The 21,506-nt window shown below is 31.9% G+C and overlaps 1 long non-coding RNA gene across 1 annotated transcript; it reads right to left on the bottom strand.

Annotated features, from left to right (window-relative positions):
* Positions 1 to 572: 572 nt before the first annotated feature.
* On the bottom strand, positions 573 to 21,247 carry LOC143065358 (uncharacterized). Its single transcript, XR_012975455.1, has 3 exons — positions 21,133 to 21,247; positions 2,145 to 2,331; positions 573 to 1,693 (listed from the first exon to the last, which is right to left on the bottom strand). It is a non-coding gene; the product is annotated as an uncharacterized LOC143065358 (long non-coding RNA).
* Positions 21,248 to 21,506: the final 259 nt, after the last annotated feature.

The following is a 21,506-nucleotide window of genomic DNA, read 5'->3' as shown; positions in this document are numbered from 1 at the left end:
CATGGAGTTGTCAGTCTATTGTCTATCTATGAGTTTGGATGTTCTTCTGGTATCTTTCGTCACTGTTGTGTTGTTTTTTTTAACTTTTTTGTACATATTAGGCTGTTAATTTTCACGTTTAAATTGTTTTTCAATCGTCATTTCGGGGGTCTTGCATAGATGAGTATGCAGTATGAGCTATGATCATTGTTGAAGGTGGTACGGTGACTATAGTTTTTTGGTCTCTTATCTCATTGACAATCATGCCACATCTATGTTATATGAACATACAATATAAAAGTATTTATAGCCCCTCTGAATCAAAACAATTTGAACACTTTTCTACGAAATCCGTAGACTCGATTGCAACTGCTGCTTTTGTGTAATAGTATAATGTTGAGAACAAAGTCCAATATCAATAAAATACAGATGTTTTTTTTTAATTATTTTACTCATGGTGCTATCTTTTGATTATGCAGATGTCTTTGACCATGATTCGTAAAATTCAATAAAACTTTGATACAGTTATCAATGTCTAAAAACACTCAGGTGATTAAATTTGATTCGTCGATGTTAACTTACTCAATACTGACTATTTTAGCTTGATATTTATTATTGGTATATAACAAGTAACATACTCAAATGCAGCGCTTATATAACTGTGTTTTATTTGTTTATCATCATTCCTTTAATGTCGAACCTTAAAGCTGAGGTTCTATTCAAGTACTAACTATTTATTACAAAAACATATCTTTTCTTTTTTTGACTTTGAACTTTTTGTCTCCGTCTAAACAAGTTGCTACACAGTAATATGTCCCTGCCTGTCTGTCACTTTTTTCAACAAAGACTAGAGTTTGCACTGTTTCGAATTCCTTGTAGATCGGGTAAACATTCTTGGTAACTTCTACCCTGTCATCAGACTTTGTTGTTTGCAGGAATAATTCAACTTTGGCATTTCTACAACCAAATACTCTGCAAATTAAAGTTGGCATTTCAGCGTTTCCACTTTCCTCAAAGTTTGTTATGATTAATCCAGTGAGAGGAAAGAAAGGCTCTTTGAGGCTTAAACCATTGTAAAGATAGCTCGTTAGTTCAAAAACATACTTGATATCTACGTTTAACCTGTTAGTTGTAGAAACTGTTACTTTTAACAAACCACGATATCGTTTCTTGGTGTCTTCCACTAAATCAATATTAGCAACCTTTAGCTTGTTGGAAAATGCCGGAACTGAGATCTCTGAAAAGCTTAGAAGTGTAGTATTACCATCCCGTGTGGCTATATCATTCACATACTTGGATGGTTTTGTTTTGATTTCAAACCCTTCAAACGACGTAGAGATTTCATTAACAGAACTGTCAGAGTCGTAGGCGAAACCAAACATGCCTCTGTATTTCCTCATACTCGATTGCTTGGCAATGAAAAACTCAAAATCATCAAAGTTATATGTTTGTGAAGAGACAACTGCAGGGAAACCCAAGTCAGAACCTTTAAATGTGATTTCATAATTCTGATAGCTGTAGAAATGTCTTGTTTCCTTCTTCTTTTTTAATCGTAAAAATTCATCATGCTTGTATCTGACAATAACTTTAAATGTTTTCTTTGCTATATCATGCGGCGTCAAAGAAGTTGATAGATCGAATGAAATCAAACGGCCATCAGAAACAGACTTCACTGAACTCCCATAGACGGAAAAATCCTTGTTCTTAATGTAAACTACAAAATAAAAGATTACTTTGGAATATCTCATCGAAGAAAATATGGTAGTGCTAAAATATCGATATAGAAAACGTAAATATTTAGCTCTTTATTAGTACAAATATTGTAGATATTATGATACATTGTTTGAAGTTATGAAGTGGCATTCTCTGTAACAACAGATGTGGAGTTATTAACATAAGACTGGTTAAAGTAAAACATTTCAAGGATTAAAGAACAATATAACACAAGTTCAGACCTGCCATACGTTTGTTAATATATCCCAAGCCAGGATTATAATATTACTAGTCTTTACTAAGACTTGTTTCTGTTTAGAGTTTGACAAATCGTAAATGCAGTTTTTAAATATGATCACTTGTTGTCTAATTAGTTCACATGGCTGTTTGAAAACAAGTTATTAATGTGATAATGTGTGATAATTACAGATGTCTTTATGACGACTACTTACTAGATTGCACAGGAATATTATCTACAAACCATGTAGAATGGTAGTCACTGCCGAAATATTGTTTTTTATTCATTTTAAAGTTGGCTTTGATATAAGTTCCATATCGCCCTTTTGTTACAGTGATGGTCTCAAACTTCATTTGGGGAAGCTCAGTATTGGCCGAGTCAAAGGCTACCGGTGGCAATCTCTGTAAATGATAATATCAAAGCATTCAGTGGCCACTTTGGAAAATCAAATCAAACGAAAAGGTTTTGTGTAGCTACCTCTAAAATTTTATGAATATTCTTTACACCTCAAATATATTTAAACATTGTTATATTATTTAGTTAACTGATATATATTTATATTTATATCCACTTCAAAATAAAAAAAAGAGTGTTATAATGAAACAACACTTTTAGAATAATTTAATTTCAGGGCCATCAAGAAACGGTTATGCATAGCAAGGTGTAATAAAGATGCACATTGTGTACATGTGTATAGACAATTTGGTTGAGAAAATTCGCAAAACTGGCATGTTATCCTTGTATTATATGAGAATGGGGTTAATACATAATTGAAGGTGAACCGACTGTAGGAGGCACCAAAGTATAATGATAAATGGTATGCATAAGAGTACACAGTACCAAATAGAAACTATTACATAAGTACATCCAAACAAGTGACAACTCTATGACAGACTATTGGAACACCAATGAAGTTCATACACGGCTGTAAACACAAACAATATTTATTATACATACATAACAGCACAGTAACGTTAAATCTGCAAATGCGCGTTTCGTCTACAAAAGACTTATCAGTGACGCTCGAATCCGAATAAGTTAAAATTTGCAAAAAAAGTACAAAGTTGAAGAGCATTGAAGACCAAAATTTTTAAAAGTTTTGCCAAATACAGCCAAGGTAATCTATTCCTGAGGTAGAAAAACCTTAGTATTTCAAAAATTCAAAAGTTTTGTAAACAGTAAATTTATAAATATGACCATATCAATGATGATTCTGGGCTGGTGATACCCTCGGGGAATTAAAACTACACAAGCAGTGGCATCGACCCAGTTGTTGTTTAAGAAATAATTCATGGGGAAGGAATATATCGCGATTTTACCACGGGTTGGCCCTTTATGACAAATATTTTACTCTGAGCGATAGCGAGGGGTAAAATATCGACATAAAAGGACAACCCTTGGTAAAATCACGATATATTCAACCCATCATGAATTATTTCGATTCTAATAGGACAGTACGGCTATTGTTTTGGATCGAAGCGCTCTAGGTGGAGGTAAATATTTGCCGTTCCCATAAATAAACGCACTATTAAATTGGCGTAAAAGAACGGATCAAACTAAAAAAGTGACATGCTTAAAGTTTTTACAATAACGTACATTGTATTTAGATAGTTTTGGGTGAATTTAAATTAAAATTTACATATAATGTCTTATATGTTTTTAAAAAATCGTCTTATACCACATTTAGCCTCGTTTGTTTACGTTTCCTTGTTGTAATGGTTTTTATTTAGGCAAGCGTGTATTTTCCCGTAAAAGAGGGACGAAAGATACCAAAGGGACAGTCAAACTCATAAATCTAAAACAAACTGACAACTCCATGGCTAAAAATGAAAAAGACAAACAGAAAAACAATAGTACACACGACACAACATAGAAAACTAAAGAATAAACAACACGAACCCCACCAAAAACTAGGGGTGATCTCAGGTGCTCCGGAAGGGTAAGCAGATCCTGCTCCACATGTGGCACCCGTCGTGTTGCTTATGTGATTATGCTCATATTCTTACGTCATTGTTCTATGACGTTGGGTATTTCATTCATAAAAAAATATATGCCTGTTTCAAAGTGCTCCAAAATACTGATTTTATTAAAGACATGAATAAAATTTTGATTAAAATTTGTGGATTTTCACAATTCCATGCGATACCTGTATTTTAAAGTAACTAAAACCCCTTTTTATCCCCTACACAAATTGACGGTGACATTGTTTTCTTTTTTCAACATACGTCATGTAACGTTTATAACAAAATATATGTCAGGTTCATGTACATAGTAAAAATTTACACAATTTTGAAAAGTGAAACAACAAACAAAGATCTTCTTTATTGCGTTTAAAGCTAAACGTCTTGGAAAATTCTAACAGATCTGACAAATTATTGATAGCCTACTGTATGGATGGACAAAAGCAAAATCATAGCAATGCAAAGAAAATTCTGTACTGGTAGGAAAAAAACATATAAAAAAAGGAAATGAACGTCAGTTAATTATATTTATATTTTGTAAAATAAAACCTTGCTTATATTATTATCTCTTTACTTAGTAAGCTACAGTAATAAGAGCAAAAGCTAGCTTATCAAGCCAAACAAGAAGTTAATTCATAGAGATGTGTTCTTACAAAATTGAATTTATTCAAATGGCAAATTCTTGTCAAATTTAATCATCATTGATCATTATTGAAGTAAAATGTACAAGATTTGTCCCACCAATTTCATTTCATTTCCAATTACTAGTATTCAGGTAAAGTATATACCCATACAATACTTTGTTTATAAATATGTGAAGCATCTAATACAGCAACCTGTTCAAGAGAAGAAGCCCCATTTTTTTCCAAAAAGTCAAGTTACTTTCATAATCTATAAAATACCCTGAGAAATAAGACAAAGGGCAACTGTGCAAGCTAATCTAATAGTTTAATTTTGCAATAAAAATAATTCTGAAATTCAAAATTGTGTCACTTTCACTTATAATTTAAAACATAATTTTTTTTACAGAATTTCTGTCAATATTTTTTGTATAAAACTTATAAATCCCTTTTCTGTAGGATATTTTCTAGGCAATATTTTACTGTTCAACTAAGAAACATGCATGTAGGCTTTAGTTTAAAGGCTCTCTTAATTTGAAGAAAATTAGTGTGACTCTTGGTCACACTCTATAGAATATAAAATATACTAGAACACACCCGCGAAATCGAGGGCATATATAGCTTGTATGAATTTCATATAATGTATCAAAAGCCCTCTCCCTTTTTTCCAAAGTCCGTTATGTGTTTCCTTTCTGTTAAGTTCAATTATTTTTCGTGTTTCTGGCCTTATACAACAATTATTCTCCCCCTTTGCTACAATGCATTTTTTGGTAAAAGTCAAATTAAATTAAAAATTTGCACCGCTTAAAACATGAAATAAATGAAACTGCTTATAGACCATTATTATTCTAATAAAATGTGCTTCTAGGACAATCCATCAGCGCTTTTCCTTTTGAGAGCCATATTAACATGCCAATGGTAGGATTTGAATCTCGTATAAATGACTAAGGCTCATTTGAAGGGTGGTCTGAGGGGCCCTGATCCCGAAATCCTGGGCTAAAAAACATGAAATCCCGAGGTGCGTATTTTAACGAAATTCATATCCCGACATCCCGAATAAGTCCTGCCTCCCTATAATCTTCCCTATGATATGATCTTTCTAATTTTAATGCCAAATTAGGGAATTTACACCATTTCACGGTCCACTAAACATAGTAAATGATAGTGCCGATGTGGCATCGGTATACTATGAACACATTCTTGTTTCCACATGTTTTACTTATTTCAATATATATGCAACTTGTATAACCCCTTAGATAGTAAATATTTCAGAAAAAAGTAGACAGAATACATTAGTATAATCGTAGTTTACAGGTGGATACACGCGAAAACATAATTGTCTCTAAGGATGTATAATAGTTGTGGTTCTTGCGATCTAAAAACCATGATATGGAGAACGCTCTGATTGGTTTATTTATTTTTCATTTTTGTAATCTATCATACGATTGGTTGTTTTTGTGCATGATTAAAACCGGAAGTCTTATCTATGACTAAAAGTCATTCTGATAACGGAAACAATATCCGGACACCTATTGGTGTCAGACCACCAATTAAAAATCCCTATCTGTTCAACCAAATTTTTCAATTTTCACAGCTTTCTAAATATTTTACCTTCAGTTTAACTTCATAGAATCCAGGTATATCCTTAATTGTGTAATACATGTATCAGCTTTCTACATGCCAATTTTCACTATACCTTTAAAGCCTTCTAACAAAATAACTGACCTTCAAACAGAGGTACTCCAAAAAAACAAAATACCTGGTTTTCTGTATATTCTGTTACACCTTTCCTCAATTTGTGTATTTCCTTCGATTATATTCTTAATCTGTCTATGTGTTCCAGTTAAGGAGGATTATTCATCTTTAACCTTATAAGAACATTAAAACATCGTATCATCGCTACCTTTCCCCTGCTCACACAAATCTCAAACTGAACATTGCAAGGTCATACCAGTTCTGGAGAACTTTTCAAAGGACAAACGTCATCTAGGACACAATTCGTGGCTAACCACAGGCCAAGTTCGGATGGATATCTAGAGTAGATTGAAATAACATGGTCATATATAACACATGTTTTGATTGGATAAAGCTTTTCCGCCATTAACACTCGAGGAACCCTGGTTGTGGCAGGGTTTCTAGAGATCGACTCGATATCCCGGATGTTATGACGTCAATCCAATCAAATTTGAATGTAAACATATTCAGAGTAGGGGCCTTGTACTTCCGGTAATCTAGAGACCTTACTCTTCAAAATTATTTACCGTTCGTATGGAACTCTAGTCAGAACTCTAGTTCCATCCGAACTTGGCCACAGAGTGAGTTAACTATACAACATTGTTTTTGAAGCCTTCAAATTACTCTATACATATTTGAACATTCTCTCTGTGAAACACTGGAAATTTAACTGCTCTTGAAAGTACAACATTTTCTCGGATTCAACGGACTGTGCTATCTATTACTTTTGACATTTCGTTTTAATAACATTAATTGAACACATTGTAAAATTGTATTTTATTTGTTTTTCAGCTTTTTACCATTTATAGATTGGTTTAAGAATAAATTGTCAGCACCTGATATTCTTATTGCTTGAGCCCAATCGTGGTTATACTTAATGGTCAGGCCATTACACTGTAAATCTAAAATTAGTATACTATGGAGCGCATTAATCCTCAACTTTTAATGCAAACTCATAGACAAGTAAATTTTGGCTCAAAATGATCTAGATATATTTCTCTTTCACCAAAAGTTCATTTCTGCAAATTTGTTGGTTTGTTTAAGAAAACAAGGACATCAAAAGCACTATTTTGTGTCAGAGTAGGGCTACTTTTACATACGTTCTAAATTGGAGGGAGTAAATGGTGGTCTGACACCTAAATTGTCGTATTTCTCCCAAAATAACTCAATCCGAATAATCATAAGAATGGATGACAAATGCGACTATGCATGTCAGGGCCGTAACTAACCTCTTCAAATAGTGAGGCAAAATATATCGGCGAGCGGAGCGAGGCGAAAAAATTTTGGCATCAGAGCGTCTGGGGGCCGCTCAAGGCCCCCAGAAACTCTGAGAAAACTGACGCAAAAACGTGCATTCTGATCGTTTCTCAGACTCTTTCTGACATTGAATTGCAATTTATTTTTAGCTTTTTTTTCGACAATATTCTGGTCTGAAAGCAAAAACATAGATTTATTGTATTCCAAGACTTGAAGGTTTTATGGTCAACATTAAAAGACCGATATGTAGGAAAAAGCAAAATTCGTAATTTTCATGATCATTAATACCGGATCTGTCTGTCTGATTTAGTCTTGTATTGTGCTTAAACTTTGGTGATATTTTTATGACTAGATTGAAATATAGTGACAGTGCAGTATTATGCTTTAAATACTAGTACTGCTTAAGTCGACACTAGGGACACTTGACCCTGTTTTACGGTATAAATGATTCTATTTCTTTTATTGTTGAAGACCCTCCAGCAACTTTGACCAAATGATTGATCATTAGTATTTTTTATGCATTGACTTTGTGTGCGATTAGGTTTCGTGCACATTTACTCCATATTCCTTTATTTTCTGTAAAAGGGTCTGAACATGACTTAATGCAAGTTTAACCCATCAATGGAAATGGTAATACATTATTGCTTTTTGTCAAATTGTTTGATACCGGAAAATTGGTGACCTTACTTTCATTTAAACCATGTCAGTTATCTATTTTTATCAAACAAAAGTAGCCAGTTGTGAATTCTTTGATATCAAATTCAATTCTCCATGCAGAAACGACCATTTTTTTTTTGTGTCTTGTATATTCTTAAAACATTAAATGATTTTCTCGCACAATATCTGGACATCGGTTGGCATGCAACATTGCAAAACCACACGTTTACAAATGAAAATCAACACTCAGACTATTGTCATAAAGTACGACAATAAATAAGCAAAAAACAAACCCGGGACACAAAAGTTCAAACAATAGACCATCAACTCTGACTGAAAACTCAAAGTAAAAAAGAAAAATGGATCACGAAAAACATGCAGGTACGACACCAGATAGTGAAGAGAACTTGCTTCTTGTTAGACACTTTCCGTGAAAACAATTTGATATTAAGACAATCTTTTGTTTCATTTTTTTTTTTTAATTTCTAACATGAGGCATTTGCCTCATTTGCCTCAATGTAGTTACGGCCCTGCATGTTATCTAAAGGACACAGAGTCATGATGATTAATTTATTGTGGAAGGAAGAGAAGCGACTGCACACACACAATGAGGTCTTCTCGTTTAATAGTATAGATATGATCAGTACTATTGATTATATCAATTTTCAGAAAGATTATTCAAATTGTATAAAATATGTTTTATTGCCATTAAATATTATCAGAAGTGTTTAAAAAAAAAATTCTGCTAGGAATGATTCAACATATAAAAATTACACAGTATATTTCATCAACCATTTAAGGTGCCATTATCCACATTTCTGAATTGGTTTATTTTACTAATATTTTATCTCATTTCTTTCAATATAGCTAGGTTTTTAGTTTTACATATAGGTGCCATTATCCACATTTCTGAATTGTTTTTTTTACTAATATTTTGTCTTTTATTTTTACATTTAGTCCTTTTTTGAAAAATAGGGAAGTATCTCTTCTTTATATTATCATAAAATAGTTGTAATTCGAGTTTCGTTTATTTTATTTCTAATTTTTGTAAAGTAAAATCCTTTTTTAATTTTTATGCATTTTGTTGGGTTTTGATTTTTGACTAGTGATATTAAGAGCCAGTCTGCCATAAAACCATGCAAAATCTCATAATTCGTCCAAATTGGTAGTTACAACTTGGCCATATTATATATATATCTAAAATCTTTGGGTATTTAGGAGTTAAGATAATTTTTTTTTTTTTTTTTTTTTTGTTAATTCACACTATTTTCCATTTAACAGCCTTATTTGCATATTTGTGAATTATTAAAAAAAAAATAGGCCAAAAAAATCACCATATTTAGGTACTTTTTAAAGTTCTGGATAATTGATATATCTCTTAAATATAACATTATCTTGTTATATTTTGCAAAGAACATTATTAAAAAAAAAAATGCATTTTGAGATTTTTTTACATTTTACCAGAGAGGTTTGTGCAACAAATGTATTAGATAACTTGCATGTAGTACATGTACTCAGTAGGTGTTTTCTCTCAAGATCATAGTTCTTTTTGTTAACTTTTAGGAAATTTTTAAAGGTGCATATCAGTTGTAAGACAAGTGAACAAATTTAGCTTGGCAAATAATGGGAAGTTAGTAAAAAATGCTCCAAAAATATCTATAAAATGCACTAATTGTAATAGTTTTTGCCTCTTAATATTTTAACTAAAACTGATTAAAGTGGGCAATAACTTTAGTTTAAGTGTATATATAGTTCGGTGACAGAAGTGTAAAAAGTCGTCTAGATCGCGAGTTTAATCTCCCCAAATAACACACGGCTAAAAATGGTCTTAACTTAAAGACAAATATGTCTTCTTTAGTTTTTGCCCTGTCGTCAGAATTTCGTACGGTCACTTTTTTCTAAAAAGTCGTTTTAATGACTGGTAGTATATTGGAGAGTTTCAACCCCCCTTTTTCAAAATGAAAAAATGTGTATGTTTGCTTACATTTAATTGAAATAGTTTTTCCTGAAGCTATGTCAAAATATTCCATTTAGTATTTTATTTTCTTCTAATATAAAAAAATTTGCGAAGTTTAGACTATTTGAAATTGAGGTAATTTTAATTGCAAATTCAGACTCAAACTTTAGTTTCCTCTTCATAGTAGTAATAAAAATTATCCCATAATATTTTAAGCATATAATGTTTAATAAAACTAATTAGTGATAAAAATTTCGGAACCAAAATATGAAAAAAACCTTAAGAAATCAATGGAAAAAGAATGGAGTAAATATCTTCGATTTCAACACGGAACTCAATCACTTGCTTTCCGATACATTTTGTGTATTAGTCAATAATTTGCTCTCAAATGATATATGAAATTACTACCTTTTCACATATTTTCAATTACAGTGCACTGATATATGCCACAAAGTTTGTTTGTATATGTTTATATTCTATGTTTTTTCGTTATAAAACATCAAATATACTTTGTCAGAAAAGTCTTATTGTAAAATCAAAATAATTGACGGATAGTTTCAGTAAATACTCAGTCTCCGTGATATGTCAAGTCCTTGGCAACTTTGCTCAATTAAGTTCAAAGAAAAGGCAAAAGTCGTTGCATTTTATGCAGTGCATAATATGCCAAATAAAAAAACCTCGATTGAAATTTTGAGTCAATTTACCAGTTTAGGAAAGTCGATTTTTGTATCTGCATTGCATAAAAGATTAGATGAGGTGAACATCAAGCTGTTTCATGCAATAGCTGTTAATTTGAAAAACTCCGTGCAGGCAGTTATTCATCGTTCATGCTACAAAACTTACACAAGTAAACATATTTGTTCCCCCTTTTAGAGCGAGGAAGCTTCTTGTCTAATATTTAATGACGACATACAATTATCTGACTGTTGTCCCTCAGTTTCGGGTATTTGTACACGTTCTAGAATGCAGTCGTTCAACTGGAGCGCTTGTATATTTTGTTGCAACAAAACATTTTAGAAAGTAAAAAATTACTCAAGTTTGAATCAGATGAGCGTATTAAAAATGTTTTATCCGTGTCAGATAAAGTTAAAGTTGAAATAGTTTCCCGTCCATCTTTTAAACTTCAATCACTCTGTCATTTTGGTTGCATTACAAATTATTTGCTTAAAACGTAAAAAAAAAATCCAAACCCGTGGAAGCAGATATCTCAAAACACGATACTGCTTTTAGTAATTTTATTTTGGCTATTGACAACGATTCCTCATTGGTCATTCCTCATGACACCGTTACTGGATAAATATAGATCATTTCTTCCGGCTGATTCTAATTTAAAATATTCTACATGTAAAATGCAGTCTAAACTAATTTATTTCTATAGAAATTCAGTTGTCAAACAACTTCAACAAGTTCAAGGCAAATGTAACATAATATTTAATAGCAAAATAACTATTTAAGATGCCATATAAGCTTCTAGTCAATTGAAAACTGACCTTAAAATCTCAATGTCAACTGTAATAGACACAAATAACGGACAGATATTTCATTCCGCTGCAAGTTTACTTAGAAAAGACATCGAAACTCTAAAGAAGACTACCCAATTTCGGATGAATTGTCTCTTCGTTCTTAATTCAGCCAATGCCTTCGTATTTATTGCAATTCATTCTATGGTTACTCAATGAAAATGCATACAGCCAAGACTATTCTAAGGAAATGGCACCAGAGAAATTGTGGAAATGCTAAACAATTGTTGAGGCAATCGTTTTTGTTTTACTCCTTTTCATTTAGGATTGGCTTTACAAATGTACCATGAGTTTGGTTCAAAACATCTTGTTGAAACATTGAATGCCAATGGATTTTATGCTTCTTAAAGTAAAGTGCGACGCTATCTAATGTGTTGCCAACCATGAAACTGAGCGAATTCAAGATAGTGCGTACGTCTCGTATAATGTTTCCCCAGCATCTTTGCAGACAAGCATATGGATGTCATCACACCTTCCTAAACCCCCTTTTAGATCTCTTTTAAAATTTTGGATGAATTGATAGGGATGGTTTAAAGCTGGTATTTTTTTAGGAACAAATGTGTTCGGACTTCCTACAATACCTTGTCTGTACTTGTAAAGAAAAACTCAAAATAAAGTGTTTGCTTTGAGCAGAACCTTTCATGTGCAGACCTGTGGCCATAAGTGAAATGTGTAGAAATACTAAAACATGTCTTGTGACGGTTGATGAAAATGAAGATGATGGAGATAACGGTTGGTTTGGTATAAAGCTTGTTGCACTGGTACACACGTTTCCAGTCCGAGGTTAGGGGAGTGTTGACGTGCCCTTAAAAAAGTTAAACCCCGCCAATATCTGTATGTGTCTGTTTCAAGTCACGAGACGGTAATGCAGTGTTTCTATATACTATATTTGTTTCTTTCTTATTTATTTTGTACATTAATCAGGTCGTTAGAGTTTTTGTTTGTTTTACATTATTCATTTCGGGAATTGAAGACTATGCAGTATGAATTTTACTCATTGTTGAAGCCCGTACGGGACCTATTATTGTTTTATGTCTCATTTGGTCTCATTTGGAGATTTGTCTCATTTGCAATCATATCACATCTTCTTTTTTTTATATGGAATACTTTTGAAGTTTGGGGTACGTTGCAAGGGATAAAATGGGGGATATAGTTACAAAACCTATAATGTAATAGATATTAACCAGAGTTAAATACACAACACAAGATAATACTATGGTAGCAGTAATAATTGTGAAAAAAAAACCAAAAGCAACGAGTAGTCTATAAAAAAAACTGAAGTATCCGCAAATTCAATTTGAGGTCATATTTGACTGTAGTGTTCTATGGCTTTGTTTTGATGACTCACCCACTATGATAGTTTAAAAAATAATTTTAAATTATTGTCCTGCATGACACTTGATTTTTACCTGAAATTGATATTTTTCATAAGGTTAAGGTGCTTTAAACATTTTATAGGTTGAAAACTTGATTTTTGAAGTTTTGTTTATAAAACGTCGTTTTAGGATTTTTTTTGATAAAAAAAATCTCAATGATTAAGGTTTATGTATAAAAAACAAACATTACTAAAGCCAAAACAGTATCATTTATATATAGGTAGAGTTTAGAAATAGAAAAAAATGTCAAAATTGAAACCCTCCCAAACTTTCACAGATTTTTACATATGACATTTGACCTCAATTTAAAAAAAATGTGACCACATCAAGTCCTGACGACAGGCATATTATTATAGTACACGATTTCCTCTTTCCAATGATATATTATGTAGGTGTGTGTTCGGTGGGGAGATTAAATTCCAAAAAATCTGCCTTCAGTCACCGCACTAATAGATCTTTTTGATTTTTTTCAGAAGGTTCAATACCACAAAAAGGAAGGTTGGGATCAATTTTTGGGATGATGGTCCCGACCGTTTAGGAATTAAGGGCCCAAAAGGACCCAAAAACAAGCAATTTATATTTTAAGGATAATAAATTGTGTATACGTATTTCAATTACTTTGATATTGTACCACAATGTTTAAAACCACAAGTAGAAGGTTTGGGTTAATTTAATGTGTTATGGGTTCAAAGTTAGGAATTAAGGGCCAAAAAGGGGCCAAAGACAAGCATGTTCTAGTTTCAAGACAGTAGCTTGTGTGTAATAGCATGGATCTCTCTAAAATTGTACAACAATGTTCCATAAAACAAAGGGAAGCTGGGATTAAGTTTTGGATTAATTGCCCAAAATATGTAGAAATTATGGGTCAAAAAGGGCCAAAAGGAAGCATGTTTCTAGTTTCCAAACAATAACTTGGGTTTAAGTGTATGGATCTCTCTGTTATTGTACTACAAGGTTTCATACTACAAAGGAAAGGATGGGAATGAGTTAAAGGGTTATTGCTTATAGGGGGGTTCAATAAGTTGGGGGGGGGGGGGGTTGTTTACAATTTTTTTAAGGGATTTCTTTTTTTTTTTCAAAATTTTTCAAATTTCAAATTTTGAAAAGTTTCAAGAAGAAATCTTCAATTGCACAGTATTGTGCAATAGATTTGTTTGATCTTTGACCACATTTATTTTGTAACAAAAACCTTTATTTTGTCAAAAATTCAATCACAATCCAAATTGAGACAGCATCAAGCTTGAACATTGTGACCAAATTTAATTTGCTCCAACTGTTCAGGGTCCAACCACTGCGGCTGTATAAAACTGCGCCGTGCAGAGCACCTGGATTTCCCATACAATTGATGACACTCTTTTAATATATATATATATATATATATATATATATATAATGTTATAATATGAAGCAGAGTTGTGAACATACTTGTACTTCACAATATCGTCCCCTTTGAAAATTTTGCTTGGAATAAAACCATGCAATAATAGGGGCAATCACTCATTGAGTGTCTAGATTAGAAAGTTGTGTCTATTAGAGCGTATGTAAAACAATGTGGCTTTTTTTTTTATCTACGAAAAAAGTTTATATGTGCATATATAATGTGCCATATAACAGTTTTTATACGACCGCAAAAATTGGTATTACGTTGGCGTCGTCGTCCGAAGACTTTTGGTTTTCGCACAATAACTTTAGCATAACTGAATAGAAATCTATGAAATTTAAACACAAGGTTTATGACCTTAAAAAGAAGGTGCGGATTGATTTTGGAAGTTTTGGTCCCAACAGTTTGGGAATTAGGGGCCAAAAAGGGCACAAATAAGCATTTTCTTGGTTTTCACACTAAAATTTTAGTTTAAGTAAATAGAAATCTATGAAATTTTGACACAAGGTTTATGACCACTAACGGAAGGTTGGGATTGATTTTGGAAGTTTTGGTCCCAACAGTTTAGGAATTAGGGCCACAAAAGGGCCCAAATAAGCATTATTCTTGGTTTTTGCACAATAACTTTAGTATAAGTAAATAGAAATCAATGACATTTAAACACAAGGTTTAAGAACACAAAAAGGAGGTTGGGATTGATTTTGGGAGTTAAGGTCCCAACAGTTTAGGAATTAGGGGCCAAAAAGTGGCCCAAATAAGCAGTTTTCTTGGTTTTCGCACCATAACTTAAGTATAAGTAAATAGAAATCTATGAAATTTAAACACAAGGTTTATGACCATAAAAGAAAGGTTGTGATTGATTTTGGGAGTTTTGGTCCCAACAGTTTAGTAATAAGGGACCAAAGGGTCCAAAATTAAACTTCGTTTGAATTCATCAAAAATTGAATAATTTGGGTTCTTTGATATGCAGAATCTAACTGTGTATGTAGATTCTAATTTTTGATCCCATTTTCAAATTGGTCTACATTAAGGTCCAAAGGGTCCAAAATTAAACTAAGTTTGATTTTAACAAAAATTGAATTCTTGGGTTTCTTTGATATGCTGAATCTAAACATGTACTTATATTTTTGATTATTGGCCCAGTTTTCAAGTTGGTCCAAATTGGGGTCCAAAATTAAACTTTGTTTGAATTCAACAAAAATTGAATTCTTGGGGTTTTTCGGATTTTTGTGACAAAAATGTCGGTTATTGATTTGGGGATGTACGGGGGGCGGGCTAGCGGTCGGGCGGGTTCGGCAATCATATGTTGTCCGTGCATTAACTTCATGAACCGTTCAACCAAAGCTTTTAAAATTTTAATATGTTATTACTGACAACTATACAAAGGTCAAGTTCAATAATGGCGATTTTGACTTTTACCGTTCAGGAGTTATGGTTCTTGAAAGATTGAAAAATGGAGTTCCCAGTCGTGTCCGTGCATTTACGCATGAACTGTTCTACCAAAGCTTCCCAAATTTTAATATGTTGTTACTGATGACAGAATGGAGGTCAAGTTCAATAATGACGATTTTGACTTTTACCGTTCAGGAGTTATGGTTCTTGAAAGATTGAAAAATGGAGTTTCCAGTCGTGTCCATGCATTTATGCATGAACTGTTCTACCAAAGCTTCCGAAATTTCAATATACTGTTACTGATGACAAAATGGAGGTCAAGTTCAATAATGACGATTTTGACTTTTACCGTTCAGGAGTTATGGTTCTTGAAAGATTGAAAAATGGTGTTTCCCGTCGTGTCCGTGCATTTTCTCATGAACCATTCAACCAAAGCTTTTGAAATTTTAATATGTTGTTACTGATGACAAAATAGAGGTCAAGTTTAATAATGACGATTTTGACTTTTACCGTTCAGGAGTTATGGTTCTTGAAAGATTGAAAAATAGAATTTTCAGTCGTGTCCGTGCATTTACGCATGAACTGTTCTACCAAAGCTTCCCAAATTTAAATATATTGTTACTGATGACAAAATGGAGGTCAAGTTCAATAATGACGATTTTGACGTGTACCGTTCAGGAGTTATGGTTCTTGAAAGATTGAAAAATGGTGTTTCCAGTCGTGTCCGTGCATTTTCTCATGAACCATTCAACCAAAGCTTTTGAAATTTTTATATGTTGTTACTGATGACAAAATAGAGGTCAAGTTCAATAATGAGGATTTTGACTTTTACCGTTCAGGAGTTATGGCTCTTGAAAGATCGTAAAATGGCGTTTCCATTCACGTTGTTGCATTTACTAATGAACCATTCAATCTAAGCTTTTCAAATTTTAATATGTTGATACTGACTACAAAATGGAGGTCAAATTTGATATTGACGATTTTCACTTTCAGCATTCATCAGTTATTGTTCTTGTGATATTGCCAGGACACAAATAAATGTTAATAAATCCGGTTTGCTGTCGTTGTGACAGCCTCTTGTTGACATGATTAATCTAAACATGTACTTGGATTTTTAACTGACCTGGCCCGACGGGCAAATCTGACATGGGGTAAAATTGTTTATCAGATCAAGATCTATCTGCCCTGAAATTTTCAGACAAATCAGACAAGCCCTTGTTGGGTTTCCGCCCCCAAAAAATAGTAATTTTAAATATAATTTTGCAGTTATTTGTTATTATCTTGAATATTATTATAGATAGAGATGAACTGTAAACAGCAATTATGTTCTGCAAAGAAAGGTCCACAATTAAGTCAACATAACCAAAATTTTCAAATGACCCTTTAGGGAGTTATCGCCCTTTATAGTCATTTTTTAACAATTTTTATAATTTTTTGTAATATTTTCCACTGTAATTTCTGGGCAAAGTTCATTATAGATATAGACAATTGTAGCAACAAGAATGTTCAGTAAAGTAAGATCTACAAACACATCACCATCACCAAAACACAATTTGTCATGAATTTATCTGTGTCCATTTTTTAATATGCACATAGACCAAGGTGAGCGACACAGGCTCTTGAGAGCCTCTAGTTTGTTATTATCTTGAATATTATTATAGATAGAGATAAACTGTAAACAGCAATAATGTACAGCAACGAAAGACCTAAAAATAAGTCAACATGACCAAAATGGACAATTGACCTAAGGAGTTATTGCTCTTTATAATCAATTTTTAACAGTTTTCATAAAATTTGTAAATTTTCCACTGAAACTACTGGGCCAAGTTCATTATAGATAGAGATAATTGTAAGCAGCAAGAATCTTTAGTAAAGTAAGGCCTACAAACTCATCACTATCACCAAAACACATTTTTCTCATGAATCCGTCTGTGTCCGTTGTTTAATATTCACATAGACCAAGGTGAGCGACTCATGCTCTTTAGAGCCTCTAGTTTAAAACAAAATGACATTTCGGAGGTTTTTGGTATTTAGTGGTTCAATTTTGTTCCAGTCTGATATTTGTGTGCAGAGTTGTGATCTTTGGACATAGGAAATTCACTTAGATAGTCAGAATTCAACAAGTTTTTTCATTATGCTTGAAGATTTTGTCTCGATGTTTTTATGTTGTTTACACCATGACAAATTATAGAGTTAAAATTTTGTTCCATTACAATGAATTTGTATCGGGATTGGGACTATGTATTGCCATGCATTACTCACAAAATGCTTGTTTTTATCAAAATTTTCTCAACTCTGATGCTGCAAAATTATTTGATATTTAGTTAAAATAGATATTGATGACTTTATTTTGTTAATTTTTTTCCAGATCTACCAAACTTTTACTCTTTTTTGCTAATACCTTCATCATGTTCATTAGTGACTAAAAACTTGTATTTAGACCATTTTGCACCTTTTTTTTACGGCAGACCACCATAATATTATATAAACAGTAAAATCATAACTATTTTAATGACAATGTCTGCTCAACTGTTTAACCATTTATCTGTGTATATTTGTTTTTATTACATGTGGTTATGAAATAAATTGTATTGCAATTTGAAATATTTGTGTTTGTCTCAGCTGGTAGTTATAGGCCAACAGTATCTTACAGGTCTTATTCCCAAGCCTCAAATTGCTAGAGATTACATTCTTGGAGGAATCTTAACATTACTGTTAGCGTCACAAAATTTCAGTTGCAGTTTTATCAGGAACTATTCGAAGTAGTCTCTTTATATTTAGCATAAAGCTTTATCACAATATACAAAATATAGCACTTTTCTAGGTACAATTCTATGATATTCACAAAACTATTAAAACTTCCTCTTTTCTTGTAATAGATAACATGAATGTATAACGCTGCGCAGTTTGTACAATTTAGTCTACATTTCATACTGTTTTAGAAAAGAAATTCCCCCAATTTCATCTGAAGGAGAAGTGCTTAGAATTTTTAGTACTTTTACGATAGTTTTTTTGTCTAAATTGTATTGGGCTGCAATTCATGTTGATTCTTTATCTTTTTTTTTTATGTTAAACAGTTTTATGAATCATTACCAAATACAACATGTTTTAAAAATTTGAGACAGACCTCAATTGTGGCCACATTGAATTTAGACAAAAAGAGTCTAAAAACTAGAATATTATAAAATGCTAAAACTATGAAGAACTCATGATGATATTACCTGATGAGAGTGTGCATAGTATTGTAAATAAAAGAGCCCATTTTTAAGTTTCTAAAGTTATTAACATATTGTAAAAATGCTCAGTTTAGGTGCAAGAAAGGCAAAAAGGGGGTCTTACGGGTTTACTCCTTTAGTATATTTTCTAATTTTTCTAATTAATATAACCAGTAAACATTAGTTCAGTCACTATTTTTCTTATATTTTGACTACTTTACATATACTTTTGAAAAGTTTCCATTGAAACAGATAAAAAAATCAAAAATTCGGCAAAATTGCCATCATGCCTCTCTTTAATTATTATTTTATCGTAAGAAGGTATCATTTGCCGAGCACCGTTTTCTTTAGATTTTGTAGATAAATATATAAGCTTCATGAAATATAACATTTTATTGAAAATAAAACATGATCTTACAAGATTCAAGCCTTTAAAAATATACAAATTTTGCAGAATCGGCCCTTTTTCAAAACCATACAATTTCAACCTGTCAGTAGGGGTACTGATAAATGTCAATTATCCTAATTTCCTTTCATTTTAAGTTGTTTGTTAAGATATTTGTTATCATTTAGCTGTATTTTTTCTATAAAACAAAAAAAAATCAGGTCAAAATACCCTAATAAAGGCTTAAAATTGCCTTTTGTCAGTACAGAAAAGGACAATTATCGAATGTTCGGCATTCACAAATAATGGCTGAATATTTTTTCAAAATATTTTGCACAAATAGTTATTACATATAAGGTATCTAAAATACAAAATATCAGTCTGATTGGAATATTTTGGATTTGGACCATTTTGCATGGTTTTATCACAGACTGGCTCTTAAGGGGAGATAACCACTTGCACAAATCGGCATAAAACCACCGCTTCGTTTTGAAAATAACTTGACGTTTGCGTATCCAACATTCTATTTACGAGATATTCATATCGAGTGTTTGTCTTAATGAGATGCTTTATTAAATTTAAATTCAGCCCATCATTTTTAGTTGCCTCATAAATATTTAGTATAAGTGGACAAACTAAAATTGAGGGAAACGCTAATATAATAATCAAATAAAGCAAATTAACGTGATACCTGAATGCAAATACACGGTTAATAAAAAGTATAAGAGATAAAAAAAAAGTTAAGGTAAAAAGTAAATAAACAGGTTTAAACAAAGTTAAAATATGATACCGTTGTAAAATGTTAAACAAAATTTAGAAAATCATCACTTTTGAAAAACCTGCGTCATATTATTCACAGGGTAAATCAAAAAAATGTTACTAAGTAGACTTCTTCTTATGTGTGTATAATCTTCCGTTTAGGAAAACCAATACATTTCTTGTATATCAATGAAACTAATCCAACACTAGGTACATATGGGGTGAATATCAATTGATATTAATTTATATGCAAGTGCGTAATTGTGTGTAATATTGTGTCGTTGAAGTCCATGTGCACGAAATATTTTTCACTTGAAGCTAATCTCTACCATCATTTCTTCATTAGAATCTAAGATAAACATGATTTAAAAGCTCCATGTCACAAGACAAATAATAATTAAAAAAAACGCAATACCGTGTAAGAATTTTGTGCTTGCAATATTTACAAAATTATCAATTTCCTAAAGTCATTCTAGCAGTTCCAACTACAATTGGAATATACTTTGGAATGGTCTTTACTCATTGTTGAAGGCGGTATGTTGAACTATAGTTGTTATCATCTGTGTCATTTATCTCTTGTGAAGAGTTGTCTCATTGACAATCATATCACATGTTCTGTTTATATTTATACATAAATAATTATTTTCAATAAATATCAATGAACAATTAATCACAATTTCATCATTGATGGCCATTTTAAATACGCATTGGATTTTCATCCTTCAACAAAATGAATGATACGATTGTAAATAGTATTCCATGTCTAATCGAGGCCATAAAACTAGCAGAGAATAGTAAAAAATGAGGTTCTATAGCATTTACAAGTAATCAGTTGCTTTTACAGTTAGTCAAATAAGTGAACTAGTTTTAGTACTCAGTGTTCATTAATGAATATTCATTTAATTGAAATACATGGAATAAAAAAGAATTGACTTTATATATCTTCAGTTGTATTTTTGTAGATTATGATAAAAAAAAGATTGTTTACCTTGTTATATTGAAGCGATGTGTAAACGCTTCCACATAATAAAAACGATAAAACTATATAAATAATACCCATCGTTGTTATTGAATGTGTTCAGTTTCACATTGGAGCAAACTTTATAGGGTAAGAGGATAATTATTTGTTCGCCAACTTTCGAGCTAATTATCTTTTTATTACAAATTATGTCAATAACGACGTTCATAATATTTCAAAAGTAGCCAATTACTGGAAAATGACATTTGAAAAAACAAATTATAATTACAGTATATCTGTTACCAATTTTATAACATTTAAAAGTGGTTTATTGGTAATTTTAACAATCATTTGTCTGTCAGCTACACTTATCATAAATGCAAATTTTCATTTTAGCATAATTT

Source organism: Mytilus galloprovincialis, chromosome 2, assembly GCF_965363235.1.
Source record: "Mytilus galloprovincialis chromosome 2, xbMytGall1.hap1.1, whole genome shotgun sequence".
NCBI lineage: Eukaryota > Metazoa > Mollusca > Bivalvia > Mytilida > Mytilidae > Mytilus > Mytilus galloprovincialis.
This window is presented reverse-complemented; position numbering and strand designations above follow the sequence as displayed.